The sequence below is a fragment of the Neoarius graeffei genome, chromosome 6 (assembly GCF_027579695.1).
Source record: "Neoarius graeffei isolate fNeoGra1 chromosome 6, fNeoGra1.pri, whole genome shotgun sequence".
Lineage (NCBI taxonomy): Eukaryota > Metazoa > Chordata > Actinopteri > Siluriformes > Ariidae > Neoarius > Neoarius graeffei.
The window spans coordinates 98,687,306-98,711,409 of NC_083574.1; the positions used below are offsets into that span (position 1 = coordinate 98,687,306).

A 24,104-nucleotide genomic window follows, 5' to 3' on the forward strand; every position below is an offset into this window, starting at 1 on the left:
ACCACCTTATTTCATCCCAGACTACCTAAAAACAGGGCTTTATGTAAAAAATAGTGAACTTACACTTTAAATGTGGAGGGAGGGCATGGTTTATGTTGCTTAGTATGGCAGAATTTTGGATATTTTTTATGTTTATGTATGTTTTTTATGTTTAAAGGGTTTTTCTAAGCATTTATTTTTTATTTTGTTCATTATTACCGTAATCCAACCCAAGTCTGCTCCTTTTCTTTTTTATATATTGTTCTGTTGAATAAACTGGTTATTTCATGGAAAAATTCTGTGTTTTTCTTACATTAACAATATTTGGTTGAAATATAAAAAACATAGATAAACCTTCAACAATTCATTGCAAAAAAGTGTGTTTTACTTACATTGAGGGAAATTGATTTTCATATAAAAAACCTAGACTAACCTATAAAAGTTTTATAAATAATCAGGTTTTTTTTTAATATTAATAGAAAGTTGACATATAAAAAAGTTAGAAAGCCAATATATAACACCTTTATGATACATCTACAATTCAAACCAAAACATATTTATTTGTATTAATTTTAATATAAAAGACATATATATTTGAATCTAAAAAATAGAATTAAGAACTATAAACATTATATGAAGCATACAAAGAAAATATTTTGTCATACACATTTTCTGTTAATGCCATGCACAATTTGTGCTTTAATTATACTAGTTTTACCTCATAATAGTAGGTTAACATATAAAAAACATAGAAAGCCAACATATTATACCTTTATGATGCATTCACAATTCAGACAACAACCTGTATATTTCTATGACTTCTAATATAAAAGACATACATTTGACACTAAAAGACCTATAAACATTATATGAAAAGAAAGTAATTTGCCATACACGTTATCTGTTAATGCAATACAAAATTTTTACTTAATTTACACTCGTTTCAGCAAATAACTATGTATGAGGAAACACCAAAAGGGGTATTATCAGGAGTAAATCATACATGGTATACAAGGATTTTCTTTTAAGACAGTGGTAAATTCATATACGTTCTGTCCATGTAAAACATGTAAAAGTTGTTTAGGATTTTACTATATCCTTTTCATATGGGTGTTCTTGTTCTCCAGATGATCCAGGGTAACATGAAGTACAGTCACTATGGCATCATCAGTGGAGTGATTGGAGCAGTATGCAAACTGGAGTGGATCAAGTGCAGCAGGGAGTCTAGATGTTATGTGTTCTTTAACCAGCCTTTCAAAACACTTCATCTTGATGGGGGTGAGTGCTATAGGTCTGTAGTCATTGAGTGTTGATGCTGGTGATTTCTTTGGCAGTGGTATGATGGTGGCGGCACGGTGGTGTAGTGGTTAGCGCTGTCGCCTCACGGCAAGAAGGTCCGGGTTCGAGCCCCGTGGCCGGCGAGGGCCTTTCTGTGCGGAGTTTGCATGTTCTCCCCGTGTCCGCGTGGGTTTCCTCCGGGTGCTCCGGTTTCCCCCACAGTCCAAAGACATGCAGGTTAGGTTAACTGGTGACTCTAAATTGACCGTAGGTGTGAATGTGAGTGTGAATGGTTGTCTGTGTCTATGTGTCAGCCCTGTGATGACCTGGCGACTTGTCCAGGGTGTACCCCGCCTTTCGCCCGTAGTCAGCTGGGATAGGCTCCAGCTTGCCTGCGACCCTGTAGAACAGGATAAAGCGGCTAGAGATGATGAGATGAGATGAGATGAGATGGTATGATGGTGGTGGCTTTGAAGCACTGAGGTATGATGGCTTGGCTCAGGGAGGTGTTATAGATGTCTGTGAGGATGCGTGTCAGTTGGTCGGCACAATCCCTGAACACACGCCCTGGTATGTTGTCAGAACCTGCAGCTTTCCATGGAGTCAGCAACAGTACTAGTCATTATTCATAATTACTGTTAGCAGCAGTGTTTATATTTGTTTGTTTGTTTGTTTGTTTGTTGAGTGCTGCCTTTTGACTCCCGGGCCACACCTGATTGTTGTGATCCCAGTCAGCATGCAGTTCTGCTATTTCACCACAGAGTGGCGCCAGACTCCTGTTCTTCACTTCTACATCACAAACACACTGAAGCTCTGAGTTGAACTTGATGAAATGAAATGTTGTTTATTAAAGTAGAGATTTATGGTGAATAAATGTGAAGGGTGTAAAGATGTGAGCCTGTCTCTACATTTAAACGCAATAATAATTATGATTAATACTGAAGTCAGACAAATCAGGTTGCCAGTTATTCCAGTTTCACTCATGGGGACGGATCTGTGTTTCCTTGTCGTCAGATTTTGCATGAGAATTTGCATGACAAATATCTTCATTCCTTGGATGGATACATAGAAAGAGCTGAGGTTCGACCTGTTTCACTCCTGAGGCTTTGTATAAGGTCACAAAATCCTGAGTGCGAGCAGCGAATAAACAAAATGAACACCTCCGCCTCTCTCTTCATTTCACAGCCACAGTATTTGTGTCCTCCTTATCACACCACTGGTTCAATTTGACTCCGGGAGTGAGCCGTGGACTTCACTCATTCACAGCTGCTCTGGTTAAAGATGTAGTCGACTAATGAAGGTGTGTTCAGGCAAATTCAGGTTTTCAGGTAAATTCAGGTGAGTTCAGGTGCAGCCGTGACCTAAACGTTAGAGAAGCAGCCGTGGGCCCAAAGGGTCGCTGGTTTGATTCCCTGGACCAGCAGGAAAATCCATGTCTGAAGTGCCCTTGAGCAAGGCAACTCACCCCCATGTGCTCCCCAGGTGCTGGGAGTGTATGTGTGTGCTCGTTGTACATCACTCTAAAATCCTTTACAGTGCCCTCTACTATTATTGGCCTCAGTGTCACCTCATATTTGTTCGCCAGTTAATCAGGAAGTCATGGATTACAGCTTGAAAGTTCCTACACACTCCACTCAACTCAAAAATGTACAATTTAAATGTTTCAGTTCCATTGTGTTTACTATCATTTCCAGGGGTGCCAATAATATTGGCACGTGTTTTTTGTTGAAAATAATTCTTTCTTGATGACGGATTTGTTTTTCCTCTGAATTAAAGGTTTCTCATTTTTTCAGTGTGAGATGAAGAGACTTCACCAAAAGGTGGATTTTTTTTCAAACCCTTTTTACTAATCTTTACAAGGGGTGCCAATACTTGTGGAGGGCACTGTGGATGCAAATGTTATACTTTAGAGTCTATGGAAAATATCAAAATGCATATTTAAAGGAATACAAGAATGTGATGTAATGATGTAATAATAGATATCAACTCCATGATGCAACAAACCAGTGACGTCCACATTTTCAACACGTTTTACCAAAAACAAACAGAATTTGATGCGTCAGGGAGAAATATCTGGAAAGTCAGGTTTATTCATCACTGTCAAGAGAAGCGTACGCTGAAGAACTTATTCATATCTGGTCCAATAAAATACATACAATAAGAATATAATACAGTGAATGATCATTTGTTTATACACTCACTGGCCACTTTAACAGGAACTTGTTGTTGATTCTCAGATCCCTGTTCGTGGCTGCAGGAGTGGAACCCAATATGGTCTTCTGCTGTTGCATGCTGAGATGCTTTTCTGCTCACCACGGTTGTAAAGAGTGATTATATGAGTTACTATATCCTTCCTGGCCAAAAAGCTCAAACCAATTTGTGATCTCTGCCCCTCTGCCTCAACAAGGCGTTTGTTTCCACCCACAGAACTGTCGCTCACTCACTCACTCTATGATGTTTTTTGTTTTTTCGCACCATTCTGTGTGAAATCGAGAGACTGTTGTTTGTATGTGAAAACCCCAGGAAGGAGATCAGCAGTTTCTGAAATATTCAAACCAAAAAGACTCATCTGGCTCAAACCAACGCCCATGCCCCAGTGAAAGTCACAGAGATCACTGATTAGAGAACTGCATAAAACAGCTGCAGGTGGATGGGTATGGGTATTCCTAATAAAGTGGCCGGTGAGTGTATATGGTTTTTTTTTCATGTTTAAATCAGGAGGGTGATTATTTTAAAGGTCCCACCTTTTATGATCAAATTTTGTATTGATTATAAAGTACTACTATTGACCTTTAAAGCACTGAATGGTCTCGCACCACAGTACCTGAGTGAACTTCTGGTCCTCTCTGACCCGCCATGCCTACTTAGATGAAAAGGTGCAGGCTATCTGCTGGTACCTCGTATAGTGAAGGCTACATCAGGGGGCGGAGACTTTTTTTTTTTTACAAAGCCCCACAGTTATGGAACAGCCTTTCAAGTAATGTTCGGGAATCAGACACAGTCTCAGTGTTTAAGTCTCAGCTGGAAACATATCTGTTTAGTCAAGCCTTGTGTTAATGGTGTTTATGAGGTAAAGGAGTAGATCTGGAGGATCCTCAGACAGAGTGTTTTGGTAAACTGGGATGTATGGATGCTGTCAGTCCCCACTCGCTTGCTCACTCGAGTTTGTTGACGGTGTAGTGGCTGCTGCTTTATGTCCCGGGGCTCCCTCATGCTTGTGTTACCTTCTGGCTCTCCCCTTTTAGTTATGCTGTCATAGTTAGTTGCCGGAGTCCCTGCTTGTACTCAGCACAAACTGTATACTGTTCCTACTTATTCAGGTGACACTGGGCATACCTAACAACCTGTGTTTTCTCTCTCTCTCTCTGAGTTACATGTCAATCCTGAGATCGAGATGCTGAACCTCTTCTGCTCCTCGGGCCTGCCTGATCCATCCTGGTGCCCTGTGTCTGGTTGGAGTCTCATCGCATTGCTCCTGTGGAGGATGGCCTCATATGGACAGTTGAAAGTCACACCTGGAGGATGCTCTGGACTCTTACAGTAATGCTTTTATGGGTGAGGACTGCAGTTGACTTGCTAACTTTAGGACTGCAGTTGTCATGAACAGTTTTGCACTCAAGTTTCCATCAATGAAGAGTTTATAACATCAACGAAACTGACTTCATGTTAAAACTTTTCCGGTTGAGAATACGTCGTGTGCATTCTGGCTGCCGCTTCTCACCGGAGCTTTTTTATTTTATTTTCTCTCCTTTTTTTATTCTAATTTTTTTTCTTTTTTCTGTCTTTGATGTTTGTTTGAGTGTTTTAGTCTGCCGGTGGTGGTGTAGCTCCAGACCCAGTTTTGGGCGTTGGTTCCCTCCAGGCCTTGGTTCGCTGTGGGTGATGCCTGTGCTCCCAGCTGTGGACTGCAGTGAGCTTGTTGCTCATTTTAACATCATGGTTGTCCAGTGCTCTGCGCTTTAATGCTTGGCGTGATGTTCCGAGCGATGTTGCTCGGTGGCGTCGTGGTGGCTGTGCAGGCGGTTTGGGATGTACCAGCGCTCTGCATGGCGGTGCTTCTGTGCTCGCTTTGTGGATCCATGGCGTGGTGTTTGAGCGATGTTGCTGGCAGCGTCACGGCGGCTGTGCTGGAGATGTGGGACTTGCTTTCATGCGCCTTTTGGTGGGACTGTGGCTGCTACACCACTGGAATGATATCCTGACCCCTATTTGGTGGACCTTTTTTTTCTGCCTATTATTGTAAAGCGACCTTGGGTTTTGAGAAAGGCGCTATATAAATTGAACATATTATTGTTATTATTAAAACTGTTAATGTTATAGTCATGCTGTCTGTTGGTGCCCAAATGAGGATGGGTTCCCTTTTGAGTCTGGTTCCTCTCGAGGTTTCTTCCTCATGTCGTCTGAGGGAGTTTTTCCTTGCCAGCATCGCCTCAGGCTTAATCATTGGGGATAGATTAGGGATAAAATTAGCTCATGTTTAAAGTCATTAAATTTCTGTAAAGCATACATGTCAACCTATACAGATTGTCCGGAAATTATACGGATTTTAGCTCATTTCAAGGGCGTACGGGTGTATAAACAAAGTCTTACGGATTTTCGGTATTTTCTGACCTTAATTTATTTTGTGTATCTTACTTGAACATCTTCAGCTGATCGTCGCAAAAACATACAAAAGCTCGATTTATAGACAAAGAACAGCGTGTATGCAGGGGCAGATAACCCAGACTATGTGAAACCGGGTGTTTATTCCTCAAGCCTTGTGCAGTATCGCGACTGCGAGACTTCGCTCGTTCCGGTCATGCGCACGATCTGCATTTAAACGCGCCAAACGGTCATTGTTCGAACGATTTTCTCATTGTGCAGAGCGACATTGTTTACACCTGAGAGATTTTGAAGAGCGTCTGCTGAGTGAAAGAATGGAAACACCGAGAAAGAAAATGAGATACGGCGGGCGGTATCTTCCTGAATGGAAGGAGACATTTAATGGTGTCATTGTTCAGGCGAAAAATGAGGAGTACGCGCACTGCACAGTTTGTGTGCGAGATATAAAAGTTGCGGCGTCTGGAGTTTACGACGTGAGGGAACACATGAGGTCCAAACTACATCAGCGAGATTTGCACCGGAAACAGAATCAGCCGCAAATGACGATGTTTGCAAAGCCTAAGACCGATGATCAACCAACAAGTGTAATAAGAGCAGAAGTTATGATCTGTAATTTTATTGCTCAGCACAATTTGCCGCTAGCCGTTGCGGACCACCTGACAGACCTGTTGCCGCGAATTTGCACGGACAGTACGACTGCAAAATCTATCAGCTGTAGGCGCACCAAAACAACGCAAATAATCAAAAAGAGCTTGGCCCCTGAAGCTACACTACCGATCATCCAGCACTGCCGGACGTCGCCATTTTCCTTGATGATCGACGAATCCAATGACAAAAAGACGGACAAGCGACTGGCCATTTTGGTGCGGATCTTCGACATAAACAGAGGGGCGAAGTCAAGAATCATAGACATGCCCGTGTGCAATATCGGCACGGGCGAGGCGATTTTCGACATGCTGGACGAAGTTCTCAGGCAAGTTATATTTACTTATTTATTAAGTTTGGTGCGATTCGAAGGCTATAAGGATTTTATGTTGATTTTATGGATTTCTTCCTCTGATATTACAGGTGGACGCCCAAAGGGGTTGACATGTATGGTAAAGCTGCTTTGCGACAATGCTTATTGTTAAAAGCACTATACAAATAAACTTGACTTAAAATAAACCTTCTTCAGTTTCTCTTAGAGATATTAAACATCCAAACAGACCATGATAAAGGAACCTATCTTTCAGAGTAATTAAATTATTTACTTTTTACATCTTTAAGTTTTTTTTCTTTTTTTGCATTTTGATGTAATTTCTTGTTCTTCTGAATAAGTTTTACCTCAGCCGATTGGTGGAATAGCTTTCTTATGAGCCTTCCTATTGGTTATTCAACCTGTCAATCAATCCATATACGTTTCGGCTTCTTGCTCTGTGGCCCCGCCCTGTTGCGAGCTGAGGAAACGTACTCGCTACTAATACGCCTGCGTGGACACAGTGCGCATGCGCAGTGCGGTTCGGGCAGGGGGGACGCGGATCGGGCTGTGACTGAATTTTTTGGAGTTCGCTAACAGGAAGGGGAAAAAAAAGGAGGAGAGAGGCGCTGCTGGGGAAACCGAGCTCTGAGTTTAAGGTGAGAAACGCAACTTTATCACGGATTTTCTGTCAGTTTAGTGATCAGTGTGTGGAAAAAGGGCTTTAAACGCGCCGTGTGTGTGTTATTAGGGATTAGCAGGTTAGCATGGGGCGGGAATGGGTCATCTGTGAAGAACAGCACTCAGTCTGGGAGTCTCTCAGTGCACCTCAGGGGCTTATTTCTCTTTTAATAATATTGAGTAGCAGGAATGGTGAATTGGCGTGTAGCTGGAGATGGGAGCAAAAGCTAACAGCTGTGGTCTGACTTTGCATAACTGAGGTGCACAGGTCATTAGCCTTAAACTTATATTTTATTTAAAATAAAGCTTATTCACGGCAAATTTCATACTAGTTAAAACGGACCCAAGTCATATTGAATACTTTTGGGTGAGTATAGTTAGCTTAAACCTGACTCTATGAATCAACTTGGCGGTTAAATCCCAAATCTTCTCCTAGTTCCCTAGGTGTAGGGTGTGGAGCAGTGGGGGCGGAGCTCGGCGTAGTGCGCTGTGTGGTCACTCTGTCAGTCATTCAGGATGTGACCGTTATTTTCAGTTTAAAGTTCCAGCCTCGCGCTCTGTTATGACATGCTCGCTCTCGCGCGCGCGCTGGAATCACACACAGATGAGTGGTGGGTTTCCACGCGCATGCGCAGTCCCGCATAACACACACACACGCCTATCATACTGGGGTGTGAGAGAGAGAGAGAGAGAGAATACACTGTGTGTGCGCGCACTCTTTCAAAGGGTGTGGTCTTGCTGCTTGTGTTGTTCACTGTTTATTCTGTAGCTGGAGGAAACTGCTGATTTCTGAGATTGTGTGTAATGCTTTCAGGGTGTGTCCTCTCTCTCTCTCTCTCTCTCTCTCTCTCTCTCTGTGTGTCCTAAGTGATGTTAATCAGGTTTTCATGGGACTGTAGCCTGTCTTTAATAAGTGAGTCGTGATCTCTCTCTCTCTCCTGCCTGAGGTCTTACTTAACTAATGGTTATCAGTTTGATGTCTCTCTGCCTACTAAAGTAAACTTTGGTGTTCCACAAGGCTCTGTTCTAGGCCCACTGATATTTCCATGATATACACCAAGTCTAGGAACAACAGTACCAGCTTCTACTGTCATCCGGCCATCCTTAAAAAAAAAAAAATCCGTTTCCTGTCCACCGGGTGAGCAAAAAATTTTTGGGAGGGAGGGATATGTCGTGGACAGTGATGGGAATAACGGCGTTAGAAATAAACGGTGTTACTTTTTTTAGTAACGAGTAATCTAATTACTTTTTACATCGTTATAACGCCGTTCCCGTTACTTACAATAAAATACTATGCGTTACTTTATTAAAGCTGTTCTCATCTGGCACGCTGCTCATTCAGCCTTTCTTTCCTCTGCTTTAGTGTGGGGCGGGGAGACACGAGACAACGGCACAGTAAGCCAATCAGAGTAGATTTGGACAACATACGTAGGTAGGCCACGCCTACTGCACTACTGCGCACTCTTTCAATCGGAAGAGCCAGCGATGGCGAGCGGTCAGCCCAGCACTGCGCTTTCACACTGGAAATACAGCCAGGACTTTTCATTACTTGAAATAAAAGGCAAAAGTGTTTACGTGCAATGCACATTGTGTCGAGGAACAAAGCGTTTGTCCTCGTCAGTGGCCAGTAATTAGTAACATAATTTTAATAACTACAAAAATATATTACATTTGATAGATGTCTTATCTCACATTGTCCCACAAAAATATTAATATAGTGTAGATAACGTTACTAATTGGTTCTGTTAAGTGTCCATTTCATTCATTAAACACATTTAACATTCACTTTTATTATGATTACACTAATTGAATTTGATTTTTTTTGAGGGGGAACAAAATGTAACGGAATAACTACTTTCCCTGGTAATTAGTTACTTTTATGACAAAGTAACTCCGTTACTAACTCAGTTACTTTTTGGGAAAAGTAACTAGTAACTATAATTACTTTTTGAAAGTAAAGTGCCCAACACTGGTCGTGGATGGATAAGAAATCGCAATGCTGTTTGCTTTTTCTTTCAGTACTTTTTTTTTATTACAAAAGCAGACACATTTAATAAAATGACAGTTTAATCAACTGAAACTTGTACAAAAACGCGGACTTTTTGTAGTTCTAAATCGACCATTAGGCCTAGTTCGGATGAAATTACACTATTAAAAGGATCACTGAATGATTTGTTTTTCTGAATCTTTACTATTTTGTTGTTCGCTAGAATACCATTTTGTGATTTCGCACTTAAAGGGGAACAGAGGGCAATATATAGAGTAAATATAACAATAAAACACACATTAACGAACCTTATTCAAGACTTCCAAAAGTTTTTTGTTCTAAGGTTGGAAAGTTATAGTGTTTTGAAAGTAGCTCGAGCAAACTATTTCCGCAGTTTGAACAGCCCACCGTGATATTAATTTTATCCAATCAGAATGCACGTTCATTTTCTCTGCGTAACACTCATGACGTATGTATGTGCCCAGTTGTGTTGGCTCATTGAGGTTGGGAATAGCACGTGTGAAATACCTGTTTCTGCCTCTTGTGACGATTTCGCAAGTCCACGGGTGGCGCGTATCTCATTGCAGCAAATAAATTCTGCTGGACTCGTGAGCAACTCCACGTTACATTTTCCGCACGAGCACCACGCCGTGTCACCTGCACGCAGACGCTCTGCCCCACGCTCACCATGCCCATGGTCAGCATCAGTCTCATCCGAGCTTTCTTCTCTTATTTCATCACCGGAGTCGAGAGTACCTCTCCTAGCTATTTTAAGTTCGTTTCTTAAGACAAGGATTTTAAGATGTTACCTTGTTGACAGTTTTGGTGAGAATCTTCCGCCTTCTTCAAAACAGTCACCAGATGTGTCCTGGGGGAGCGACCTGACAGCAGGAGGCGTGAACTACCTGTCAAATTGGGCGGGACGTTCACGCCTCCGTAGCGTAACATCAGCTGATAAGGCACGTCACCACTCGACATCTGGTGACTGTTTTGAAGAAGGCGGAAGATTCTCGCCAAAACTGTCAACAAGGTAACATCTTAAAAAATCCTTGTCTTAAGAAACGAACTTAAAATAGCTTTAATAGTTAGACATAATGAACTTCCACTACATAGTACCTCTCCTAGGTTCAAGCTGGTGCCCTTCTAAGCCATAGCCTGCTTGCAGTGTGTCTTGCGGGATCTCTTCGTATGATTCGACAGAGCTGTCGCTTTCACTTGATGCGCCCGACGCCATGATTACACGCTTCTCTCCTCTATTTTGGAGAGTTCCGCTAGTGCAGTGGGTAGCGCTGACGTCACGGTGTTTTAAAAATGGCGACTCTTGTGCGGTTTAGCGTATAAAGTATTATATTTACAATTACCAAGATATTTCGTTGTTTTCTAGTATATAAATTTGATAGAATACTTAAGAATACGTTACTTTGTCACATCAGCAACTGTATATATTATATTTGGTACCCTTTTAAGTAAATGTTTGAAAACTCCGGATCTCCTTCCTTCATGGTGGCTGCCATTTTTTTTTTTTTTTTTTTGTGCTGCACGGCGCATGCGCAGAGCTGATTTGATTCTATATTCTGCGCAGGATGCGTAAATGTCAAGTTCGATTTTAGATTTACGAACTAGGGATGGCGAAAACTAAAAAAAATCTTGACCGACCACCGAGCCTCATTAGCCGGTTAAAGTCTGTTAACCTATGAGTTTAAACAGGGATGCAAACGGCGCGCCTTTTAGCGGATGCCGCCTTTTTCACGGGTGAATCATGCGGATCCAATTTTTTTTTTTTTTTTTGGGGAGGCGTTGGAGTGTCTGAATAATTTCATCAGAGTAAATTCTGTATGCTCAAAGGAAAGCAATCAGATCTGCGCGATTCAGCCGTGAAAAATTCGGCATCTGCGCCTTTAGTTTGTGTGGAGAGATATGATCTGCAGTAACATGCATTGTTGGCTACAGACCGAAACATACTTTCAGAATGCACTGGCCAAGGCACCTCCATGTGCCTTCTAATAATAATTAAAAAAAAACCCAGAATAGTAATTTGTAAGCTAAAAAGCCTGTGTCTACACTTTTTTTTTTTTTCTTTCGCCGAGTGGCAGCTGTGTTCAACTGGGGCGGGACATGACTGAATGGGTGTTTCTGATTTGTTAGCTGTCTTTAACTGGGGTGGGAGGGCGGGACCGGCTGGTGGACCGGAAACAGAACATTTTTTTAATAATGGCCTCCTGATGAGACGCTGCATCTCTTAAGCCAGTATCTCACTGGGCTGCGACGGCCCACGACTAGTTGGAGACGCAATTGCGATAAAATGTATGCGAATTAGCGACAATTTTCACTTGGAATCACACTGAATTGATATTCGCATATTTTACTGCAATTGTTGCGTCTCCAACTAGTCGCAGGCTGTCACAGCCCGGCTTTCCCTCGGCAAGCAGGGAAGTAGAGGAAGCCTCACGGAAACTGACTTGAGAAGGGTTCGTGACGGCTTTGCGACACCAGCGACGCATTTGAGAGAAACTTTGTCGCGCGAATTTTTTGAACATGTTCAAAATTTCAGCGACGAAGGAGCGACACTTTGCGACTCATGCGAGGAAATTGAGAAGCCCCGCGAATGTTTCAAGGCACTTTTGAAACTCTCTCGTGAATGACATTTGCAATTTGTCGCAAGCTGTTGCAGCCCAGTGAGATACTGGCTTTATACGCTCATGAGCTGTATCTCAAAGGCTCCCAGAGTGGTATTTATTCAACACTGCCTGAAATACACTCACCGGTCACTTTAATAGGAACTTGGTGTTGATTTCTAAGATTCCTGTTCTTGGCTGCAGGATTGGAACCCAGTGTGTTGTTTTTTTTTTTTTCTCTCTCCCTGCTGAGATGCTTTTCTGCTCACCATGGTTGTAAATTTACAGGAGTTACTATGAGTTCCTTCCTGCGGTGCGCCCCCCCCCCCCCCAAAAAAAAAAAAAGCTTGAATCTGTCTATTTTTCTGATCTCTGATAGAGCCCTGCACTCCCGTGGGAGTCCCGCAGGACCCGACGCAAAGCAGTGCGGTGCGCGACAGATTTTGAAAGCTCATTGCGGGCGGGAGGGGGAGGTGATAAGCTGCAGTCCCGCTAATTAAAAACGTGTTTAAAATAAAATTTATAAATTAATTTATATCTATCGTATATAATTTGTGCTGGATATTTTATTTGGCATTAATAAAAACATTTTAAGATGCCTAAATTTGCGGACGTGGTCTAATCTCGCGTACGTTTCCGATTCCTTTCCGCTCTTCCGTGTTTGAGATCTCCGATCATGGCAGAAGAGCAGAGCTCCTCTAGTGAAGCTCACAGTGCTTCAGAAGGAAGTGCTGCTTTAAAAAGAGGTACATTTACCATTAAAAAGTCAAGAGTATTAGTCCTAAGTATTAAAAAGTATTAACTAGTATTAAAAAGGACTGTGTATCGCACAGATTGTTCAATTTAAAGCAAGAAATAGACAGTGTATAATCTGAGGAGCTGGTTGTGGTTGCGTGACACTTCATATGAGAGGAGAATGAAATCGCGGTTGGAATCATAACGCCACAGACTCGGAAGTGGGAGTGCGAGTGCGCAAAGCGAGAGCTGTCAATCAAAGTGAGAGCTGTCAATCATGAGCGCATGCAGCGCTCAACTTGGAATGTGTCAGCAGAATGTCAGAGTCTAAACAATAAACTTACAATAAATGAAGGATCGGTCAGTGGAGAGCTCAGCTAAGCTCAGCATGTTTAATTCCCCAAGCCAATGACAAGAACTTTCGTGAGAAATAACGCGAACGTCTGCATCATGCGGGATATGCGGGATTTGCGGGCGGGAGTGGGACTGAAAATCATAATTCTTTGCGGGAGCGGGACTGCACAATGCGGGAGCGGGACTGAAAATTCTGTCCCGCGCAGACCTCTAATCTCTGACCTCGGTCATCAGCAATGTGTTTGTTTCCACCCACGGAACTGTCACTCAGGGTTTGTTTTTTGTTTTCTGCGCCATTCTGTGTAGACTCTAGAGACTGGTGTGTGTGAAAACCCCAGGAGGAGATCAGCCGTTTCTGAAACACTCAAACCAGTCCATCTGGCTCAAACCAACACCCATACCACAGTGACGGAAAGGCACATACAAATTGAGGTTTTTTTTTTTTTTTTTTTTTTTTAATTTCCCATTCTGATGTTTCAGCATTGCATGTTAACTGAAGCTCTTGGTTTGTATCTGCGTGATTTGATGTCGAGGGATTGGTTGATTTTAGAGAACCGTGTAAAACAGCTGTAAGTGGATGTAGGGATGTTCCTAATAAAGTGGCCTGTGAGTGTAAGTGAACAGTTTATCTAAAATAATGGGTTTAGATGAACGCAGAGTAGCTCGACTGATGCTCGGTGCTCGTTTTCTGCGTATGTACATGCGTGTATAACACAGAGCTGTGAGTTTTAGCGACACGTATGTTGAGACGTTCTCAATTTTACACACATCAGGTTTAATGCTCGAAAGAAGCGACAAATCCGAGTGGTCGTTTTGAGCAGTTCATCGGCTCAGTCCTACACCGCATGAGATCCGACGGTTTTCTTTAAGTTTCTGCCTGTGATTAATTTGATGCAAAAAAATCCTTCTGACTGTGGTTTTATTTTCTGGTGTGTGTGAGAGCCTCGTTTGTACTTGACTCGGTTTTGAAAGTCACGTAAAGCATTTATTCGTCGCAAAATATCCATTTAGTAGAAAGTTGTCGCTACAGGAAATTGTTCCGGAGTATCATGCTTCCAGAGTCACGTTTTCTTGTCACTTGAGTTTTTGCTTTCAGACGTGAAACGGGATCCGTGTAAAAGTAGGACACGTCCCGAATGACTTCCTATCCGCTGTAGTGCTCCGATGGAGCGTGTTCAGCTGCAGGGGGGAAAAAACGACTTGTCCTGTTCGACTCAAAGGTTTTCTTTCTTTCTCTGAGAGTGAAGTGTTGGGTGTGTGGATGGAAGGAAGAAAGAATGTTACAATACATCATTATACCTGATTATTGTCCGTTGAAAACACATTCACTCCATGCTGGGTGATTCATCCTCAGAGCAGGAAGTCATAAATGTCATCTTGCTTAATAAAAGTTGAGTGTGTGTCTGGTGTGTGTCAGACACAGCTGGGCCAGGTCTTTGGGCTTAGTTTATGATGCAAGTTATGACGAAAGTGTGTTTGATGCTCAGCTGTGTGTGTGTGTGGAGGCTTTCGTCTAAACAGGGGCGCTGCGCCCTCTTACTCTCGGCGTGCGCCCCCTTACCGAAATGCCGATTGAACCCCAAGTCACACGTAGGCCATGCACTTGTATGCTACTGCGCAACATGCAGTCTTTCTCAAAACGATCTTTTGTCTGTGAAAACATCCCAGCAACACCGCGTGACAATGTGTCTGATCATCAAATACGTTATAATTACTCCAAAAATATTCCAATAGTAGTAGATACACCGCCAGACGGTGCAAAAACAATCCGAGTTGGCGTTTTCCAGACTGAGGCGCCATGTTGTTTAGTTGTTTACTTGTCGCGGCTGCCCTCGCGAGATTTGACATGGGTTACATACAAGGTCAGCTGACTTATAGAGCGAGATTTCTCGAGACTGAATGACCTTTCACCCACCGGCGCGGGAGCTTTTGACGGAAGTAGTTCGCGAGTTGTTTTTGTTGACACTTGGGCATTTAAAGATGTCATCCCGCGGCCGAAACGGAATAAATCCAAAGACTGTCCGGGGCAGAAGATGATTACTTCTTTCTTTTTCAATGTTGACAGACAATTTGTTACAATTTCCCTCTCAGATAGCCTCAGAATGTCCCATTGTAGCCTCAGTTTTTCAAAGGCTTCACACGGCGGGGGGAGGGGGGGACAGACAACCGGCACCATCCCCCCCCCCCCGCTTTGCTCCCTCGCCATGGTGAGCGCCCTCGTACTAAATTTTTCTAGAAAAAACCCTGTGTGTGTTGGGGATGGATAGTATGTTATTGGTTCAGCAGTGTGTTGTGATGTCGTTTACACTGTGATTGCGGTGTGTTTAACTTTCGGTCCATGACTGTGACCTGAAGGACAAGTGGAAAGAACAACATGCCAGTTTCCCTGCAGTGAAAAACCGTGTGTGAAACACGCACACGCCAAATAAGTTTTCAGTCTAGAGTCAGACGGTGTCTGAGTCCTGAACACTCCTTCGAAGGCTGGTCCATAACTGTTTGGGTTTATAATACCCCTTTTCCACCAAATCAGTTCCAGGGCTGGTTCGGGGCTGGTGCTGGTTCACAACTCGTTCAACTTGCGAGCCAGCTGAGAACCAGTTTCCATAGCTCGCGGTGCTAAGGGGAGTCACGTCAGTTACGTCGCTGCGTTTGCATAAACCTTGGCGCGAATATCAAAGCAACAACAACACTAAGAAGAAGCAACAGCAATAATGGATGACTTCGCGTTTGTACAGCTGCTGCTTCTCGGCGCTTAAAAATGGTGACCTTTCGCGGTCTTGCAATTATTGTTGGGCTTAACAACTCCACCCCCCCGCTGATGTAAGCGGTTCTTTCCTCTGGCCCAGCAGAGAGTTGGTGCTAGCCTGGAACCGTTTTTTCTGGCCCCAGAGCCAGTTCTTTGTCAGTGGAAACAGAAAACCCGGTTCCAAACTAAGCACTGGCCCCGAACCAGCCCTGGGACTGCTTTGGTGGAAAAGGGGCAGCAGTGACAGCTCTGCCCTCTGCCGTCATCATTATTCTAGGTACCAGTAAATATCCTGCACCTTTTGCTCAAAGGAGGTGTGTTGGATCATAAAAGACCAAAAGTTTGCTCGGGTACTGTGGTGCCAAACCATTCAGTGCTTTTAAGTTGTGTCAGTGTGAAATTTGATTGGGAGCTGATGCAGTGTGGATGAGAGAGAGGTGGTGTGGTCGTATCTCCTGGTTCTAGTAAGGACTCTCACTTCTGCGTTCTTGACTAACTGGAGTGCCGACTGGAACAGCTACGGTACATCTCTGTTTATCCTTGGAGAAACAGAAACTGGTTTTTCTGCATCATGTAGTGGTGATGTATTTATATTTGGCAATGTTTTGAGGTGAAAGAAGGCTATCCTAGTCATAGTGTCTGGAGTTAATCACATCATGGCCTTTCACATGATGAAACAGAGAGGCCCTCCAGAGATAATCAGCATCCAGTGTCTAACGTCCTTTGCGCGTTCCTGAACTTTGTCCCTCACTTGGCTTTGCTCGAACATGTAGCTGTGTCTCATCAGGATAACAGTAGAAGCTGGTGCTGTTGTTCCTAGAGGTAGTGTTTTATTATGAATATATCAGTGGGCCAAGAACAGAGCCTTGAGGAACACCAAAGTTTACTTTAGTAGGTATAGAGACATCAGCGTTTACATCTGCAAACTGATAACCATCAGTTAAGTAAGTCCTCAGGCAGGGGAGGGAGAGAGCGAGAGAGGTTTGTTTTAACTCCAACTTTTTTTAGTCTATCAAGGAGAACAGCATGATCAGTGCAACCCTGCTCACAGGACACGAGTCCGTCACACTGTAGCTCTGTCGAAAGAGGAGGAAGTGAGTGCTCTCCCCACGAGGAGTTGAATCTAAATCTCGCTGTTTCCCACCAGATTGTGAACTCCTCTATAATATGCAGTGTCTCTCGTACCCCTTCTCCACCAACAGGGAACGGGTTCTGGTTCGCATTTGGAGCAAAAATAAACCAGTTCAGAACCTGAGAACTTGGTTTCCAACCGGAGCTAGTTTTTCCAGTACAAACCCTGATGTCATCAGTGGGCGTCATTAATTTGGAGAGGAAGCGGAGTACAGTGATGGAAAAGGAAACGTTCAGGAAAAAAAATGGACCGGAAACAAATCTCATCTCATTATCTGTAGCCGCTTTATCCTGTTCTACAGGGTTGCAGGCAAGCTGGATCCTATCCCAGCTGACTACGGGCGAAAGGCGGGGTACACCCTGGACAAGTCGCCAGGTCATCACAGGGCTGACACATAGACACAGACAACCATTCACACTCACATTCACACCTACGCTCAATTTAGTCACCAGTTAACCTAACCTGCATGTCTTTGGACTGTGGGGGAAACCGGAGCACCCGGAGGAAACCCACGCGGACACGGGGAGAACATGCAAACTCCACACAGAAAGGCCCTCGCCGGCCACGGGGCTCGAACCCGGACCTTCTTGCTGTGAGGCGACAGCGCTAACCACTACACCACTGTGCCGCCCCCGGAAACAAATCTGCAATTTAAAAAAAAAAAAAAAGTCAGAGGTAATCGGTGAGCTCCGCCTTCTCGTACTACTGTTTACTCCTGTTGTGAACTGTGCCACGCCCTCTGTTCATGATGCATCCTTGATTTAATTTGGTTCTGATCAAAGCTGGGGAAAATATGGGCCAGTTTGCAAGCAGGTACCAAGGTTGGAGGAATCCTGAATGGAAGCAGTTCAAGAACCCAAACCCTGTTGGTGGAAAAGAGGTATCAGAGTTCCATGTATATAGAGCACGCGCCCTCTCTCTCTGGGTGTAGAGATCAGAGCGGAGTGTTGATCGTTATAAACGAGTCTCATGAATACATCGTTATTACTGTGATGGTTCTGTAAAGTCATGATTCCTCGTGTAACCTTTACTCCACCGCCCGCTCCATTAGCCTCGTCGCTGCAGTACAGCACTCGCACCATGTCATTCAGGACACACTGAAAGACTGCGCTAGGCTCGGTTTGTTTTTGCTTAAAGATCATTTCGGTCCTGTGTGAGAGAACTCGGCTCCAAGCTGCAACATTTCAGGAGATTTGCAGCGTGTGTAGAAACACAGCAGGGTTTTATTACGCCGCCAGTCGCTGTTGTATTTGAGATTGAAGCAGAGACGTATAAAATGAGTCCATGCTGCACCAGGAGACACTAAATTCTCCTCCTGAGAGTTTTTCCGTTCATTTTCCCCCTCGTTACTTCCTGTTCTGTCAAACTGGCGAGGCAGATTTGTGAGATTTTTCCTTTGTGTTGGATCATGCGGTCTGAAAACTCCTCTTGGTTTTATTACTGTGTAAGAGAGATCCCAAGTTCATCTCCCTGATCAATCTCATTTAGTACCACTTCAGAGTTTTGTTGTTTTCATCTCACTTGTATAGTGAGAGCATTACCTTTTTATGGAGTCTTGTGGGCGTGGCTAAATATAAATGTGCCCTGAATAAGCTACAGCTGATTATCAGTATACTCTTTTGTTTGGATGTAGTCCCCCCCCCCCCCCCCCAATCAGTTTTCCCAACTGCTACTAAATACCCGCCCACTACTTTTGTTTCAGTGCCACACCCATCGAGTGTAGAAAAGCTGAAGGGCGTGGCTCCATCACCTCCTGTTTCGTTCTAGAAATGAAGCCAAACTTCCTCCGCCATGTTGTTTGATTTAGAGCCAGAGTCTGTGTAGTAGAGACGAGAGCTGAAGTCGGGTCGGGTTGGGTACACCCACTCCTTTGGTAGCCCCGCCCCTTCTTCCAATATACAGCGGTAGAAATTCTCTACAATCTATCCAGAGTTTCAGTTGGAGATTTTTCATTCATACAGATGTGTTGAAGGACATTGATCACGTGAAGTGGAAATTCTGGCGCTGATGTGACGAACGTTACTCGTCACCACCACCGGTGGGTTAATACCGTGTTATCCGGGACACATGGTTATTCCGAACGCACTAACCTACTCATAAAATCCATCCTGATGGTGCTGTGTGTTCACTGATCACTTTTGTGTAAATTTTAGTGTATAGCTAAATAGCTAGCATGATTAGATTAAAGGTGCTGACTGCAGTCATTTTAAAAAAAAAATTCCTCTGTCACAACAAGAACATCATGTGGACCAGATATGATCATTCTGATGTCCTGATCGTTACTTCCCTCCATTTTGGGATTGTTTTCCTGCATAAGTAAATGGTACGGTCCGATGGAAACAAGCAGCTTTAGCTAATTAGCATAACTATATGGAACTGCGCTACACCAAGATGGCGATGCCACCAAGAAAGCATTGTGACTTTGCACCGACCTCGGAGAGTTTTGAGTCGCAGGGATTGGTGTAATTTGTTGATATTCATGAATAATAAGTTCGATTTATATAGCGCCTTTCTCAAAACCCAAGGTCGCGTTACAATTATGGGGGGGGGGGGAGTCCACCAAATAGAGGTCAGGATGTCATTCCAGTGGTGTAGCAGCCACAGTCCCAACAAAAGGTGCATGAAAACAAGTCCGACACTGCCAGCACAGCCGCCACGACGCCACCGAGCAACACCACTTGGAACATCAAGCCAAGCACGAAAGCACTGCTGCATAAAGCGCTGGACAACCACGATGCTAAAATGAGCAATGAGCTCACTGCAGTCCATAGCGAGGAGCACCGACAGCGACCCAAGGCCTGGAGGGAACCAACGCCCAAAACTGGGTCCGGAGCTACACCACAACCATATAGATCCGTCAAACAAACAAAAGACGAATACTTGTATGTTTTCTCTGTTCCTGCTTTTGTGTTCTCGTTTCTTTCTCTGTAAGATCAAAACATTAGGTGTGTAACTCCATACTCGCTACCATGCAGTCGAGCCCATGCACTCTAAGGCTAAGGTAGCTAAGCGCTAGCTAGAATGATTTAGTTATCTGTCCAGAAAAATGACACGTCTTCTCTCTAACCTGTCCGATCTTGCCGTTGCACTCATCAGGCAGGCTTGGCTTTTCTTTTCCACTGGAGGGAGAGCAGAGTCCACCGTGTTTGTTTGCCCATGCCGACTTGTTTTGGTTAAAACAGACCTGGGCATTTTCCGGGCCGCATCCGGCCCTTTGGTTCATTCTGACCGGCCCGCGTAAGGTTAATTTAGAAATTACAAAATAAACGTATTTTCTAATTTTACCTCATGCATGGACTAAATGTGCATTGCTTTTATTTTGAAGTTGTGTTCAACAAAAACGCAATGCGCGCAACATGAACATGACATGAAATCCCACGAAACCTAATCCCGCGATAACTACTTCCGTAATTTGTCCAGACCAACCACAAACTTGTACGTCATCCTTCAAACGGTCCAGCCAATCACAGTGTGACGTCACCAGCAGGCGCCCGAGCCGATCTGTAGATCTGATACCTACACCGAATCAACGTTGTTGCGAGCAGGTCACAAGAAGACTTTAGCCCCCAAAATGTCCGCAAAAAGAAGAAAGGTAGATGCTGAATGCAGGGCTTTCAACAAAACATGGACTGCTAAGTATTTATTTACTGAAGTCAGAGATGAAGCCGTGTGTTTAGTTTGCGGAGAGCAGATCGCAGTGTTCAAAGACAATTTGAGTCGGCGTTACCAAATGAAAAACACCAAATGAGGTGATTAGACTACAAATGTGGGCATCATTATTATAATATGATGTATCTTGCTTGATATTTGGAGTAGAAAGACAATATTGTGATGTCTTTATTGTGTTTTGGGGTGAATGTGACTGAAAAAAAAATGGTACAAACGTTCACATTTTGTTAACCATTGTTTTGGGAAATTTGATTGAATAAATGCCTTTTTTTTTTGTCAGGCAACCTCTTCTTTTTTTTTTTTTTTTTTTTTTCCATTCTCTTACCAGTCTTAGCAGCTTGTAAAAACAATGATATTTACTGCTTTATATAAAGAAATACAATTAATATTATGCAGAATTTAGTTCAGCCTTTTGGTCCGGCCCTCCACAAAATTTTCTGTTTCTCATGTGGCCCCATGGAAAAAATAATTGCCCACCCCTGGGTTAAAAGTAGCTCAGAGACGCCCCACGGTGGTCATGTTTCTATGCCTCCACCACCGTAAGGTGCAGGAGGCATTATGTTTTCGGGCTGTCCGCCTGTCCCGCGACCTTGTGAACGCGACATCTCAAAGGCTAATGAAAGGAATTTCACCAAACTTTCACCATTTGTGCGCTTTGGGACAAACATGAACTGATTAGATTTTGAGATCAAAAGGTCACAGGTCAAGGTCACTGTGAGATCAAATGTCTGTCCGAAAACCTTGTGAATGAAAGGAATTTCACCAAACTTTCACCATTTGTGCGCTTTGGGGACAAACATGAACTGATATTAGATTTTCAGATCATAAGGTCAAGGTCACTGTGAGGTCAAATGTCCATCCCGAAACCTTGTGGACGCGATATCTCAAAGGCTAATGAAAGGAATTTCACCAAACTTTCACCATTTGTGCGCTTTGGGACAAACATGAACTGATTAGATTTTGAGATCAAAAGGTCTAAGGTCAAGGTCACTGTGAGCAGCGCTCGAAACTAACGGTGTCCCGGGGACCATAAAAAATGTCATCGGGACACAAAATTATCATATCTGGGACAATCCCGGGACAATGGAAAAAAAATATATCTAGAAAAAAAGTTCTACATTAAGGCTACGTTCACACTGCAGGCTGAAGTGACTCAAATCCGATCTTTTCGCCCATATGTGACCTGTATCCGATCTTTTATTGACAATATGAACGACACAGATCCGATTTTTTTCAAATCCGACCCAGGCCGTTTGGATATGTGGTCCTAATTCCGATTCCTATCCGCTCTTTTCATATGCGACTTCAGTCTGAACCGCCAGGTCGCATTCATCCGACTTACACGTCATCAACAAGCCACAAACGTCACTATTCTGCGCTGAAGTAGGCGGCGGGTCTCTCAAAAAAGTTACAACAACATGGTGCATAATCACGGGCGCAGATAGAGGGTGGGACGAGTCATATTTAAATTCACTTCGTTCGGTCCCCCCCACTTATAGGGAGGAAAAAACGTCTATGCTGTCTTTCTTTGCATAAGGCAAACCTCACAGAAAAATCAAAAGACTAATTACCATTCGGTTTATTGAGGTGCACGGCAGTGTATACATAGTTTCAACAATTCACATAAAACAAAACAAAGACTGATATTCGGTTGGTTGAGCTGTGCAGACTGCACAGGTTGCGAGCTCGAGCTTGGTTGCTATGGTTACTAACAAGTTTGACAGGCATATCGGGGTTGGGGTTGGTTTGCTGGCAGCTTTGTCCCCCCCCCCTCCAGTTTTTTGTCCCTCCCAGTTCAAAAAACGTATCTGCACCCCTGCGCATGACATCAATGTGAGGGACGCTTCGGGCTGTGAAGGTTCTGAATCTTCTCAATGGAAGGACGCAGAGGTTAGGGAGCTGATTTCCATTTGGGGGGATGCAGCTATTCAAGCTAGATTGGATGGGTCATACCGCAACCGGGCGGCTTTACTTCCGTAAACACTGGCCATGCTCACTGCGTGTGACGTCGTCGTATCCTGCAATGCGCATGCGGAACACTTTTAGGTCGCTTTTCGTTCATACTGAGGATCACATACAAGTCGCATATATTTGTTAATGTGAACGACCTCACAAAAAAATTGGATTTCACAAAAAAATCGGAATTGAGCATTAAGCCTTGCAGTGTGAACGTAGCGTTTCTCGTTCAGAAAGTTTAGTCAGTCAGCAGCACAACTAGGCTCGGACCTGGCACTATGTTGATGTTGCTAACATTTGCACCCACGTTTCGGCAGCGAAAGTTCATAAAATGGATAACGGAAAGTTCATAAAATGGATAACGGTAATGGTGAAAATTATAAGTTGGCCTTATAAATGCCAACAGATATTCAAGGTATAAGTAGATGAAATGAACATAAAAGGGGTCTTATTTTCAACTAAAGTGTTCTGCAGATGTAGGGAGTTGAAACATTTTCTGAATGAGCTAGTTGGCCCCTTTAAATAAACGGGTATCTATTCATACAGTGAGATCGCCAAAGTTTAATAAACTGAAAATGCAATAACTGTAATTTTGAAGTAGATGATGTATTGGACATGTGTCACTTGTGTCTTGTGACTTATTGTAAAAATGATATAAAGGGTTCAAAATCGCATAGTTACAAATATAATAGTAACTTCATATGATAATATTAACCACTGGTTATTTCAGAGAGGAAAAAAATGGGGACACTATTGCTTCCATTCGGGACAATACAACACAGAATTCGGGACCACTGGGGGACACAAAGAAAAAAAAGTTAATTTCGAGCCCTGACTGCGAGGTCAAATGTCTGTCCGAAAACCTTGTGAACACAGTGTCTCCAAGGCTGATACAAGTAATTTCACCAGGTCAAGATTACTGTGACGTCAAATGTCCATCCCCAAATCACAACTTAAGGCGTGTAGTCTACCGGGCGGAGGCATCCCCATCGACCCCGTTGGCGTCGAGTTCTGTTTAGTTTAAAATATTGTTGTTCGCTTGCTTTGGTGATCTCTGGAATTGTAAAACGTGGGAAGCTTTTTATCTCGGCAAAACACTGTGTAGCAGCAGCGCAACATCTCAAAACTCCAACAGCAATAGAAATGGAACATTTTACCCAGAATTCAACTTTGCAGTCGGAACCTTTTAACGTGAACCCTCTTGACGTTTGAAGTGCTTTTAAATAGCGCTAACGGTTTATTGGTGCCCGTGTCTATAAAGTGGCTTCACTGTTTAGAGCTGTTACGCCGTCCGTGTTTTCGATGGTTGCGGGGTGAGCGAGTTATTTTAGGTGCTGTGATTCCTGTTAAACCTGTAGGAGATCACATTCCAGAGCTCGACCTGCTCATCTAATCAGCCAAACAAAACACACACT

The 24,104-nt window shown here is 43.5% G+C and overlaps 1 protein-coding gene across 1 annotated transcript in view; it reads left to right on the forward strand.

Moving 5' to 3' along the window:
• Window positions 1-7,341: 7,341 nt before the first annotated feature.
• The window catches only part of tmod2 (tropomodulin 2), a 61,030-nt gene continuing 44,267 nt past the window's right edge, over window positions 7,342-24,104 (forward strand). The window contains 1 exon segment of the mRNA XM_060924231.1: window positions 7,342-7,473. The gene's annotated coding sequence lies outside the window, so the exon portion shown is untranslated.